Source organism: Macaca mulatta, chromosome 5 (genome assembly GCF_049350105.2).
Source record: "Macaca mulatta isolate MMU2019108-1 chromosome 5, T2T-MMU8v2.0, whole genome shotgun sequence".
Taxonomy (NCBI): Eukaryota; Metazoa; Chordata; class Mammalia; order Primates; family Cercopithecidae; genus Macaca; species Macaca mulatta.
The window spans coordinates 39701658-39714155 of NC_133410.1; the positions used below are offsets into that span (position 1 = coordinate 39701658).

Consider the following 12498-nt stretch of genomic DNA (forward strand, 5'->3'; position numbering starts at 1 on the left):
AGCCAAGATCGTACCACTGCACTCCAGCTTGAGTGACAGAGTAAGACTCTGTCTCAAAAAAAAAAAAAAAAAAAAAAAAGATACTTATTAAAAGAAGAAGGAAGAGGGAGGGAAGGAGAACCAGTTTTCCCAGTCTCTATAATTAAACTAGGCAGTTAGAGTCAGTTGGAAATTCTTACAAATTTACATAGAAAGCACAACTATATTAATTAAAGAAACTCAAGAAACATGCACTTAAATGAAGAATAGAAATGAACAGAAAATACAATACATATCTAGAATTTTACTGAACCTAAAGTATTTAAAATGAGAAATTCAGGTGTCAAGAAATTTATGATTTCCCAGGTCTACTAAACTCCTGGAACAATTGCTGGCATTTAATTGCTATTCATGTCTCGCATACTCTGTACTTTCACTGAGTGCACTTGGAGTTAATATTTCAATTAAAAAACTAATACATCAGTAAAAACACCCTGATTTGACCTAATCATTTATTCCCAGGCTCACAGGGAAACACTGGATATTCTTCGAGTTCATAAAGTGTGAAATGACTTTAATGCTTCAAGGGAAATATAGTATACCAGTCTTGCAAATTGTTTTTTCCGAAAGCATGGCCCATCTTATCCCATCCTGCATCAGAAAATTTAATTGGCTTAGTTATTTCCTCTTTCCCAAATCCCTTTTTATGGCAAAGAGAAAATGAGGACCTACAGCAGCCCACGCTGCTGAGGACCTAAACCAGTCCCTGTGAAAACCAAAACAGGGATGGGCTGGATTCCAGTTTGTTTCTCATAGGTTTTGAAGTCAGAGTTTTAAAAGATTTAACAGGCTGGGCGCAGCAGCTCATGCCTGTAATCCCAGCACTTTGGGAGGCCAAGATGGGTGGATCACCTGAGGTCAGGAGTTCGAGACCAGCATGGCCAACATGGAGAAACCCCGTGTTTACTAAAAAAAAATACAAAAGTTAGTCAGGCATGGTGGCAGGCACCTGTTATCCCAGCTATTTGGGAGGCTGAGGCAGGAGAATCACTTGAACCCGGGAGGTGGAGGTTGCAGTGAGCCGAGATCATGCCATTGCACTCCAGCCTGGGCGACAAGAGCGAAACTCCATCTCAAAAAAAAAAAAAGATTTAACATTAATTTATTTAGAATTTGGACAGCCAACTGCCAATGTCAAGCATTCCAATGAGAGCCTAATAGAGAATCTTGTTCATGTGGGGAGACCCCTGAGACCCTGAGTTGCATTAGCATGGCACTACATCATTAGGGAAATGGCACTACTGTCATCTCCAAGCCCGTCAGAGAGCAGCCAGTCCAGTGCAGACATTTGAAGCTAGGCAAGGCAGCTCACACAGCCTGGGGATTCTTCGTCCTTTTCAGTCTTCTCCAAGGGAAGTCCAGACAGACTTCACATTTTGTTAAGTGCGGCTAGGTTCTGTCCACAATAAAACAGAGCTAGGACAACTGTTTTGGAAACATAATTAGCACATAATTGTAGCTAATTTAGATTTTCTCTGAAGCAGCATGAAAAGAAATTTATTTTTGTATAAAAGATGTTTTTATCTTCTATAGCCCACAGTTCCCAACAACAGTGTCCTCTCTCCTTCCCTCTGCTGCAAATATATGTACCTACATAACACCCACATGCATGTTTTTTCTAGCCTAAGCCACTATCTACTCCTGCTGTTCTCTTTTTGGGGATTTCTTCAAGCATATTTACAACAAAACACTTGCTGAGCCCAACTGCCACCTCACTGCTGTATCCTAGTTACATGAGCCATCAGTTCCCCAAACGCTTTCTTTCACCTGTCTGTTGGGAAACCACCTAAGCCTATATGAGGAAGAAAAATCATTCAGAACAAATGTTGGCTTGAATATTTGTGTCATTTTCTTAACTGCCTGACACAGGCTTTCACCAAGATTTGGTGGGAATCAAAAGTACATCTTTAAAAAAATCCTGGCCCTTACCTTACATTATATACAAAAATAAACTCAAATAGATCAAAGACCTAAATGTGAGAGCTAAAACTATAAAACTTAGAAGAAAATACAGGGGCAAAGTTTCATGATATTGGATTTGGCAATGATTTTCTGGACAACCCCAAAAGCACAGCAACAAAAGGAAAAAAATAGATAAAGTAAACTTCATCAAAATTAATAATTTTTGTGCACCAAAGGACAGCCAAGAGAGTGAAAAAGCAACCCATGGTGTAGGAGAAAATATGTGCAAATCACATCTGATGAGGAACTGATATTCAGAACATATAAAGAACTACAACTGAATAACAAAAAGCAAACAAGCTAATTTAAAAATGGTCAAAAAAGTTGAATATTTTCCAAAGAAGATATACATTATATATCTGCAAAGATATACATTATACATCTGTATTATACATCTGCAAAGACCCTTGAAAAAATAAAGAAAGAAGACACACAGATGCCTCATAAGGACATGAGAAGATGCTCAACATCATTCATCATTAGGGAAATGCAAATCAAAGCCACCACGATATACCGCTTCACACTCACTGTGATGGCAATTATCAAAAAAAAAAACCCACAAGTGTTGCTGAGAATGTGGAGAAACTGGAACCCTTGTGTGTTGCTGGTGGGAATGTACAATGGTGCAGCTCCTGTGAGAAAAAGTATGGTGGTGCTTCAAAAATATAATCATAATAAACAGAAGTACCACATGAACCAGCAGCTTCTCCTGATGCACAGAGCAAGAAATGAACATAAGTGGTAAGAATAAATACTCAGTGAATAAATGTAGGCCTCACATATCTTTTCCCATAAAGAGACGTGAGAGACTGAGGTTGATAAGTAATAACAGATCTGGGACACTGTCTTCTACTTTAGAGACCTGATATTGGCTAGAGGTGGGGTAGGTAAAGGGGAGGGAATAGGCTTTTATTAGGTTGGTGCAAAAGTGATTGCAGTTTTTATAGTTACATTTAATGGCAAAAACTGCAATTACTTTTGCACCAACCTAAGTATTTTTTGAGTCTCTATAAAAGTATTTCTGGTTTTAAATCTTAAATTGGTAATACACAGTTTTTACATGTGCCCTGTGAAATGCACATTGTCATATATGATGCGTGGAGATAGTTGGGAAGGTGGGTAAAATGTTTCTGAAACAGACAATATCAAGAGCTTTACAGTGTTCATTAAGTAGTCAATTCTCATTAGCCCAGTGATTCCATTTATAGACATGTATAATCAAATACCCAAGAAAAGATTTACATTCGAATATATTTACTGCAGTGCTATTCATAACACAATGCAATGAACATAATAGTTTATATTTACATGTAATAAACACAAATATTCAATGGTATAAAAATGGTCAATAAATTGTGGCATAGCCACAGCTTAGAGTACCTGTTTAATATTCTCAGCTATTTTAACTTTGCTAAATAATATTTAAAGATATGTGGTAGTCCCCCCTCATCTGAGGGGGACCTGCTCCAAGACCCCCAGTGGATCCCTGAAACCTCTGATAGTACTGAACCCTATATAAACTGTTTTTTCCTATACATATTTACATATATAATACACACCTATGATTAAGTTTAATTTATAAATTAGGCACAGTAAGAGATTAACAACAACAATAATAAAATATAACAATTATAGCAATACTCTAATAATAAAGTTATATGAGTGTGGTCTCTCTCTCTCTCTCTCAAAATATCATACTGTATGCCTCTATTTTTGGAAAACAGTTGACCACAGGTAACTGAAACCAAGGAAAGTGAAACTGCAGATGGGGGCTGACTACTGTATGTGGAAATTAAACAGACAAAATCAGAGTAAATATACCATGTTAATTCTGGTTATATTTGGATTGTGGGATTATAGGTAGATTTTGTTACATTTTTCTATAATTTCCAGATTTCCTTCCATTAGTATACTTTTATAAGAAGAAAAAAATTACAATTAAAAATATTTAGCTCTCTGAGTCCCTGAATTCAATGGACTAAATCCAAAACCCAGCCTAGGGGACATGAAGACAAGGTACCTATTTTCTCTCACAGAGATTGCTGGGCACATCAGTGTAGCCAGCAGCCCCTCCCTGACACACCGGTATCTACTGCCTCCACCTTCTGGAGCTGTGTGAGGGCTGGGATCCAAGGTCAGGGTGAGGCTAGTCTTTCTCTTACCTTCCCTTCCTAGCACACAGGGGATTATCGCCCATAGAATAATCTCACTCACTAGATCCACAGAAAGATCTCGGCTCAGCGGGGCATGATGGCTCATGCCGGTAATTCTAGCACATGGGAGGCCGAGGCGGGCGGATTGGCTGAGCTCAGGAGTTCAAGACCATCCTGGGCAACACAGTGAAACCCCGTCTGTACTAAAAATACAAAAAAAAATTACCTGGGCATGAAAATTAGCCGGGTGTGGTGGCACGCACCTATAATCCCAGCTACTCAGGAGGCTGAGGCAGGAGAATTGCTTGAACCCGGGAGGCAAAGGTTGCAGTGAGCCGAGATCGTGACACTGCACTCTAGCCTGGGCGACAGAGTGAGACTCCGTCTCTTTAAAAAAAAAAAAAAAAAAAAAGAAAAAAAAGATCTTGGCTAACAGCAACCTCTGCCTACTGGGCTCAGTCCTACTTGGAGATGATTAAATGGTTGTCAAAGTGCTTTTACATATGTTGTCTTTCTTTGGACTGTCATGAATTGGGATGACAGTTATTTTTACCTTATATGACAGGTGAGGAAACAGAAACTTAGAGAAAGTATGAGGATTGATAAAAAAAAACACAAGATATTATCACACGAATCCTAGTCTAGTTTGTACCAAAGAACCCTTCCTCGTGTCACACAATCAAAATACAGTCTGACTGAAACATAGTTGACTGCTGGGTGCTGTGCCTCATGTCTGTAATCCCAGCACTTTGGGAGGCTGAGGCAGGTGAATCTCTTGAGGCCAGCAGTTTGAGAACCAGCCTGGCCAACATGGTAAAACTCGGTCTCTAATAAAAATATAAAAATTAGCCAGGTGTGGTGGTACACACCTGTAATCCCAGCTACTCAGGAGGCTAAGTCACGAGAATTGATTGAACCTAGGAGGTGGAGGCTGCAGTGAGCTGAGATCACGCCAATGCACTCCAGCCTGGGTAACAGAGTGAGACTGTCTCAAAAAAAAAGAAAAGAAAGAAAGAAAGAAAGAAATACAGTTGACCTCTTTTTTGGGAGGTTAAGAGGCAGATTTATAAGCAACACATAGTGATATCTTGTCTCTTAAGTCACAAAGATGTAAAGCGCACGAAGACATAAAGGTTTATATTGTGGGTTGCAGATGACTTATCATGTTCTATATTCCACTAACGTTGCCACATGAACACAAACAGTTACACATTGTCCAAGCAGCAGGTATCTTGGTTGATAGGAATGAAAACTTATGTTCTTGCTGAAGTGGAAAGGAAAAGGACCAGAGGAAGTACACTCACCAAAACCACAAATGTGATTTGTCTGGTCCTTTATAAGATGCAGAACGAGAGTATACAGGCGAATTCAGGCAGCTTCCTTGGGATTTCTCTGTTCAATTTTTGGCGTGTCCTTTAAGGCAAATCCTAAGGGTTAAAAAAGAAATGGTTAGAAATATTTTCTATTTCAATATAATTTTCATATGTGCATTAGAAATTGGGGGGACAGATCCTCTTGTAGCTCCAAAGCATAATGGTTAGAAATTGTGGGGCTATTTTCTTCAAAAAATGAAATACCATTACTCTAATTATCATGTTCTCTACAAACCAAGAAGTGCAACTGCTTATCTGATTCTTAAAGAAACAAGGAACAGTAATAATAAGAAAATGACCAATTTCTCCATTTGTGTTTTTCTCTCTGCCTTCTTCAGAGTGTGCATGACTTCAAGAGGCACATAATGTTTAAGAAGGAATACAGATGTAGCCTATACTTTACGCTTATAGACTCACAAAAAGAAGAGGTAGTATCCTTTAGAGAAATGATAATATCTAGCTCATGGACCTCCCAGCCAATTTGGGGGCTTATGCTTCACATCACTAATAGATCTTCAAACTATTCCTGCAGGGTCCAGAGAGGGTTCCCAAAACCACTGAAGCAAGTACTCCACTTACCCACTACCAATCAGAGTTGGTATGAAAGAGACTTACTATACTGCCCTAAAATGTAGACCTCAGACTCTTTTTTTTTTTTTTTTGAGATGGAGTTTTGCTCTGTCGCCCAGGCTGGTGTGCAGTCACATAGTCTCGGCTCATTGCAAACTCCACCTCCCGAGTTCAAGTGATTCTCCTGCCTCAGCTGCCTGAGTAGCTGAGATTACAGGTGCCCACCACCACGCCTGGCTAATTTTTGTATATTTTAGTAGAGCTGGGGTTTCATCATGTTGGCCAGGCTGGTCTCAAACTCCTGACCTCAAGTGATCCATCCGCCTCAGTCTCCCAATGTGTGGAAATATAATCTACCTGATTTTCCAAACTACAGAGAGCTCCCATCAAGCCACCTGAAGCTCCGAATAACTTATACAAGATTCAATATGGCACAGTGGTTTCAACACCAGACTGGGAACCAGAAGGCTAGTTTTAACGCTACCTCTGTCATGCCCGGTTCATTTCATCTGTCTAAGCCAAAGTTTACTCTCGTGGAAAAAAAAATCATAAAGGAGGCCAGGCATGGTGGCTCACGCCTGTAATCCCAGCACTTTGGGATGTCAAGGTGGGTGGATCACTTGAGGTCAAGAGTTCAATACCAGCCTGGCCAACATGGTGAAACCCTGTCACTACTAAAAATTCAAAAAATTAGCTGGGCACAATGGTGTGTGCCTGTAAACCCAGCTACTCAAGAGGCTGAGACAGGAGAATCACTGGAACCCAGGATGCAGAGGCTGCAGTGAGCTGAGATTGTGCCACTGCACTCCAGCCTGGGCGATAGAGCAAGACTCTGTCTCAAAAAAGTTAAATAACTAAAAATAAAAATAAAAAAATAATAAAGGAGTTGGATTATCAGTAGTTCTCAACATTAAAAAAAACATTGTGTTTGTTTTTTCTTTGTGTTTTAGTTGTAGCACACTTTTTTCCACCAAAAATCTAACCAGATGCAGAAACAACACCAATAAAACAGAAGCTGGGCCGGGCGCGGTGGCTCAAGCCTGTAATCCCAGCACTTTGGGAGGCCGAGACGGGCGGATCATGAGGTCAGGAGATCGAGACCATCCTGGCTAACACGGTGAAACCCCTCTCTACTAAAAAATACAAAAAAGTAGCCGGGTGAGGTGGCGGGCGCCTGTAGTCCCAGCTACTCGGGAGGCTGAGGCAGGAGAATGGCGTAAACCTGGGAGGCGGAACTTGCAGTGAGCTGAGATCCAGCCACTGCACCCCAGCCTGGGCGGCAGAGCAAGACTCCGTCTCAAAAAAAAAAAAAAAAAAAAAAAAAAAAAGAAGCTGGTTGAAGTATGGGTAGGGGATGTTGTCAGGAGATGCCCCCAGTTCCATCATTCATTGTGTCCCTGTGGGGATACCGTAAGACCTTTAGGACTCCATAGAGCACAGTTGGAAACCTTCTGGATTAAATGGCCTTTAATATCACTTATAGCTCAAAATTACTCTGCCATAACTATCTTTATATTGGAATGACTGGGTGCTCGGTGAGATCCATAACCTTATGGGAACACAGCAATAATACTTCACCATGATCTAGTTTTAATCTTGTTAACAATGACCTCCTGAAAGAAAAAAGCCACACCCTCAAATAAATTATAGAGCAATAGCTGTTAAACGATTTATGTTTCAATACACATAATCTTTACCCAACTGTGTGGAAAGATAATTCCTGAAATGCTGCATCCTGGATAATACCTAGTAATCAAGATCATAGCGGTTGATAAAAACTATGAAAACGAATGTACAAAGTACGAGAAAGTGTGTCTTGAAATTAACTGTACGCCGTCTGGACAATAAAATAAAATTTAGACTCCTCCATCTCTCATCTACTAGCTAAGTAAATCCAGACAAGTATATTCAACTTTCCTGAGCCTCAGTTTCCACATCTATAAAGCAGAAATCATTCGTGGCAGGACCATTGTGGAGAACAGAGAAAATATTTATGAAGCACCATTCCTGGCATATGTTATTTGTGCAGAATTTTGAGTTTTCTCTCTTTCTATAATGGTAAAATGTCTCCTTTAAAATGTAATATCAAGGTAATGAACATGTAAACTCTATGAATTGAAAGCAGATTATTAATATATAAGTGAAACACAGGATTCACGTAGTTTTGTGCTATATCATAAAAAGGGAAAGGATCACAGATGTGCCTTTCATGGCTATTCGAGTAACACAGGACATTTCCCCAAAATAAAACACTTAGGGTCAATGTTTGTTTCCAGCAAAATCTGACTTTCCAGAATAACCCCAAACACAATCCATTTCATAATTTTTTTTTTTTTTTTTTTTTTTTTTTGAGATGGCGTCTCACTCCGTCACCCAGGCTGGAGCGCAGTAGCGTGATCTAAGCTCACTGCAACCTCTGCCTCCTGGGTTCAAGCGATTCTCTTGCCTCAGCCTCCCGAGTAGCTGGGACTACAGGTGTACGTCACCATGCCTGGCTAATTTTGGGAGGCCAAGGCCAGCAGATCGAATGAAATGGATTGTGTTTGTAGTTATTCTGGAAAGTCAGACTTTTCTGAAAACAAACATTGACCCTCAGTGTTTTATTTTGGGGAAATGTCCTGTGTTACTTGAACAGCCACAAAAGGCACATCTGTGATCCTTCTTTCCCTTTTTATGGTATAGCACAAAACTACGTGAGACATTTTGTATTTTTAGTAGAGATGGGGTTTTGCCATGTTGGCCAGGTTGGTCTTGAACTCTTAACCTCAAGTGATCTGCTGGCCTCTGCCTCCCAAAGTGCTGGGGTTACAGGTGTGAACCACCGTGTGTGGCCAGAATGTTTGTCATAAAAATCTTCAAGCAAAACCTATATGTTATGTTTGTCCTGTGGCTTCACATTCCTCCTGACACAATATTGGATACTCCAAAGAACCCAGTTTGAGAAGGTTAGTTCTAGTCCAAACCTTTGATTTTACTATGAAGGAAACTGTCTTACCAAAGGTCACACAGTAGGTAGGAAACACAGTAATAAGATTTGCGGGGCAGTTCCTGGAGAAATGAGGTGGTCTCCAGACATTAACGGTGTTAATTTATTTTAGCTTCCCCCGCCCCCGAGCCTGGTACTATGAAATTGCACAGACATCGCTTACCCCATCATGGAGTCTTTATAAAAACCAAATGGGGAAGTTTGTAGATTCCAGTAGGAGGAAGAGGAAGAGCTATACTGACGGAACAACTGGTTTGTTTTAATGTTTCTGGGCATGTGAATCTTATAGCTGCTCATGACTCGTCTTCAACACAGGGGAGGACTTGAGGGCAAATATTTATTGGATGCTCCTGGCATCATCTTAGTTTGCCTACCTTGATGTTTTTGCCCTCTCTTCTTTTTGTGTCTTGACGTGTCATATGTAGTTTTGAAAGCTGTTTCAAGTCCATTTTTGGAATGACACATAGCATACATAAAACACTTGAAATTAATACATTTACTTTTTCGAAAAAGATGCTCCCGTCTAATATCAAGTCATGTCCTGTTCTACTTCTCTGAGTCATAAAGCTAGGCTAAAAATAACTTTCTTACTACAACCCTCCACCAAGGAATGAGAATTCCATTTCTTAAAAACAGATCCTTTATTTTTTTAAGAGGCGGAGTCTCGCTCTGTTGCCTAGGCTAGAGTGCAGTGGTGTGATCTCAGTTCACTGCAACCTCTGCCTCCTGGGTTCAAGTGATTCTCCTGCCTCAGCCTCCCAAGTAGCTGGGATTACAGGTGCGCATCACACCACATCCAGCTAATTTTTGTATTTTTAGTAGAGGCGGGGTTTCAGCATGTTGGCCAGGCCGGTTCTGAACTCCTGACCTCAAGTGATCCGCCTGCCTTGGCCTCCCAAAGTGCTGGGATTATAGGCATGAGCCACCACACCTGGCCAGAACCTTTCTTAAGATAAACCAATTGCCCTCACCCAAGGATGCTAGTACATAGGGTCCTAATGCTGCCAGGAGACCACCAGGTTGAGGGTCAAATAACTGAGTTCTAGTTGTCGCTTTGCCACCTGCACAGTTTGACCATGGCATGCTACATAACTTTCTGAGCCTCAGGTTGTCACCTGTATATTGAAAGATCACCATTATAAGGATTACACAAGGCACGACATTTGAAAGCATCTCATAAACTAACCATTAGCTCCTGCCTGGACTTCTATAGTAGACGCCCAGCTGCTTCTCCCTATCCACTCAGGCCTGCTACAATCAATCTAGGTCTCCTTGCAGGTAAAGGGACCATTTAAAAAATATACAATTTGGCCAGGCATGGTGGCTCACGCCTGTAATCCCAGCACTTTGGGAGGCCGAGGTGGGCAGATCACCTGAAGAGTTCGAGAACAGTCTGGTCAACATGGCAAAACCCTCTCTCTATTGAAAATACAAAATTAGCCAGGTGTGGCGGCACACGCCTGTAATCCTAGCTACTCAGGAGGCTGAGACAGAATTGCTTGAATCCGGGAGGCGGAGGCTGCAGTAAGCCAAGATCATGCCAGGCACTCTAGCCTGGGTGACAAAAGACTCCATCTCAAAAAAAAAAAAAAAGAAAAAAAAAAGGAGAGTTTTATCACTCTTCTGCTTAAATCCCTATACTCTCCTCCCATTGCCCTTAGACTAAGTTTGTATCCTTTGTAAGGTCTGTAAGGCCTATAAAGAGACTCCAGGTCCTCCTCCAGCCTCATCTTGTGTTACTTTCCCCCTTACATATGCTGTTCCAATATTTCAGCCCTCACCAATTCCCCTGTCTAGCCAGCTTGCACTCATCCCAAACTTCATTCCTTCTAGAAAGCTATTCCTGCAGCCCCCCATGATATGCTCTCCCAACATCATATAATCCTTCATATAGCACTAGGTTGAACCGTATAAAATTGCTATTTTGTAGGACAAAAATGGTAGACTGTTGGCAATTTTCTTTGGTTTAGCATTATAGTAATTGCTGTAATGCTAGTCATCTTGAGTCAGTTTTAAACTCTACCAGGGAAGAATCTAGATCTGACTCATAACTAGAATCCTAGAGTTCCATATCCAGTCTGATATATTGTTACTACCTTTTTAATGCCAAGCATATAATTTTTATATTGTCATTAGTAGTTAAAAATCATGTTTTTTGCCAGGTGTTGTCGCTCACGCCTGTAATTTCAGCACTTTGGGAGGCGAAGGTGAGTGGATCACCTGAGGTCAAGAGTTTGAGACCAGCCTGACGAACATGGTGAAACCCTGTCTCTACTAAATACAAAAAATTACCCAGGCATGATGGCGCATGCCTGTAATCCCAGCTAAGGCAGGAGATTGCTTAAACCTGGGAGGCATAGGTTGCAGTAAGATGAGATCACGCCATTGCACTCTAGCCTGGGTAACAAGAGTGATGCTCCATCTCAAAAAAAAAAAAAAAAAAATCATGTTTTTCTTCAAATGCTATTGATACATTCCATAGGACTAAAATGAAAACAGTGGAATGAAAAAAGAATCACTTTAATATTTTCATTTCTGGCATTTCTGGAAAGCACGAATTCTAGTAAGTGTAATATACATATATATATATAAAAACAAGGATAGAATTTAGCCCACTGGTAAGGTATCATTTATGGATTTTTTTTTTTAAACTCAAATGTTTTTCACTGCTTGGCAGAATAAAGGAGCTCTCAAAGGAAACCAGATAATTTGGATTTACCTCCTTGTACAGCTTTTGCCATGTGACAGCAAATCAGCTAAAGAAAAAAGATAGCATCTAAAAGAGTGCTAGACTTGAAATGGAGGAATTTTATAAGCTTCCCCATGACATTCAAAAGAAATGCATCCTGAAACATTCCCAAATCACCTTATCCTATGCCACATCCAACTATGTCTCTCATGAAATGAACAGAGCCAATACCCAGTCTAAACCAAATTGAGATGGTATATGTGGTAGGCTAGGTAAACTCACAACCTAAGTAACATAATAATATTAATGACAGTAATTACCATCAACATTCATTGAATGTTTATCATGCACTAGGTACAGCACTAAGCATTCCACATACATCATCTTATTTAATCATTGCTATAACCTCATGAAGCAAGATCTATGATTCTACTCATTCTGGAGATGCCAGAACTGAGGTACAATGAGGCTGCCCATTTGTTAAGGTCCCTTAGCTGGAAGTGAAGAAGCTGGAGTTCAAACCCTAGGCCTTCTATGGAAGAATCCAATTGCTGCTGCACTCCAGTTTGGAAGAGTAGAAAGTTGAAATTTGTTTTATAACAAAAATGACAAATGATTCTATATGCATTCTATTATAGCTTCAGTGTCAACATGAGGAGTTAAAACTGAATGGCAAATTCATGAATTGTTAAGGCCCACCAGATAGGAATTTTTTCAAGAACCCCA

At 40.3% G+C, this 12498-nt stretch overlaps 1 protein-coding gene across 46 annotated transcripts in view; it reads right to left on the reverse strand.

The window, feature by feature from the left end:
• Positions 1 to 12498, reverse strand: part of RBM47 (RNA binding motif protein 47) — a 206579-nt gene that overhangs the window by 37496 nt on the left and 156585 nt on the right. For 42 of the 46 annotated variants that reach the window (XM_078003300.1, XM_078003278.1, XM_001095125.5 and 39 more), the window contains one exon: positions 5459 to 5581. The gene's annotated coding sequence lies outside the window, so the exon portion shown is untranslated. Of the gene's footprint in view, positions 1 to 988; positions 1112 to 5458; positions 5582 to 12498 lie in introns of all 46 variants that reach the window. The other 4 variants (XM_078003274.1, XM_078003275.1, XM_078003296.1 and 1 more) reach the window with 1 other exon arrangement.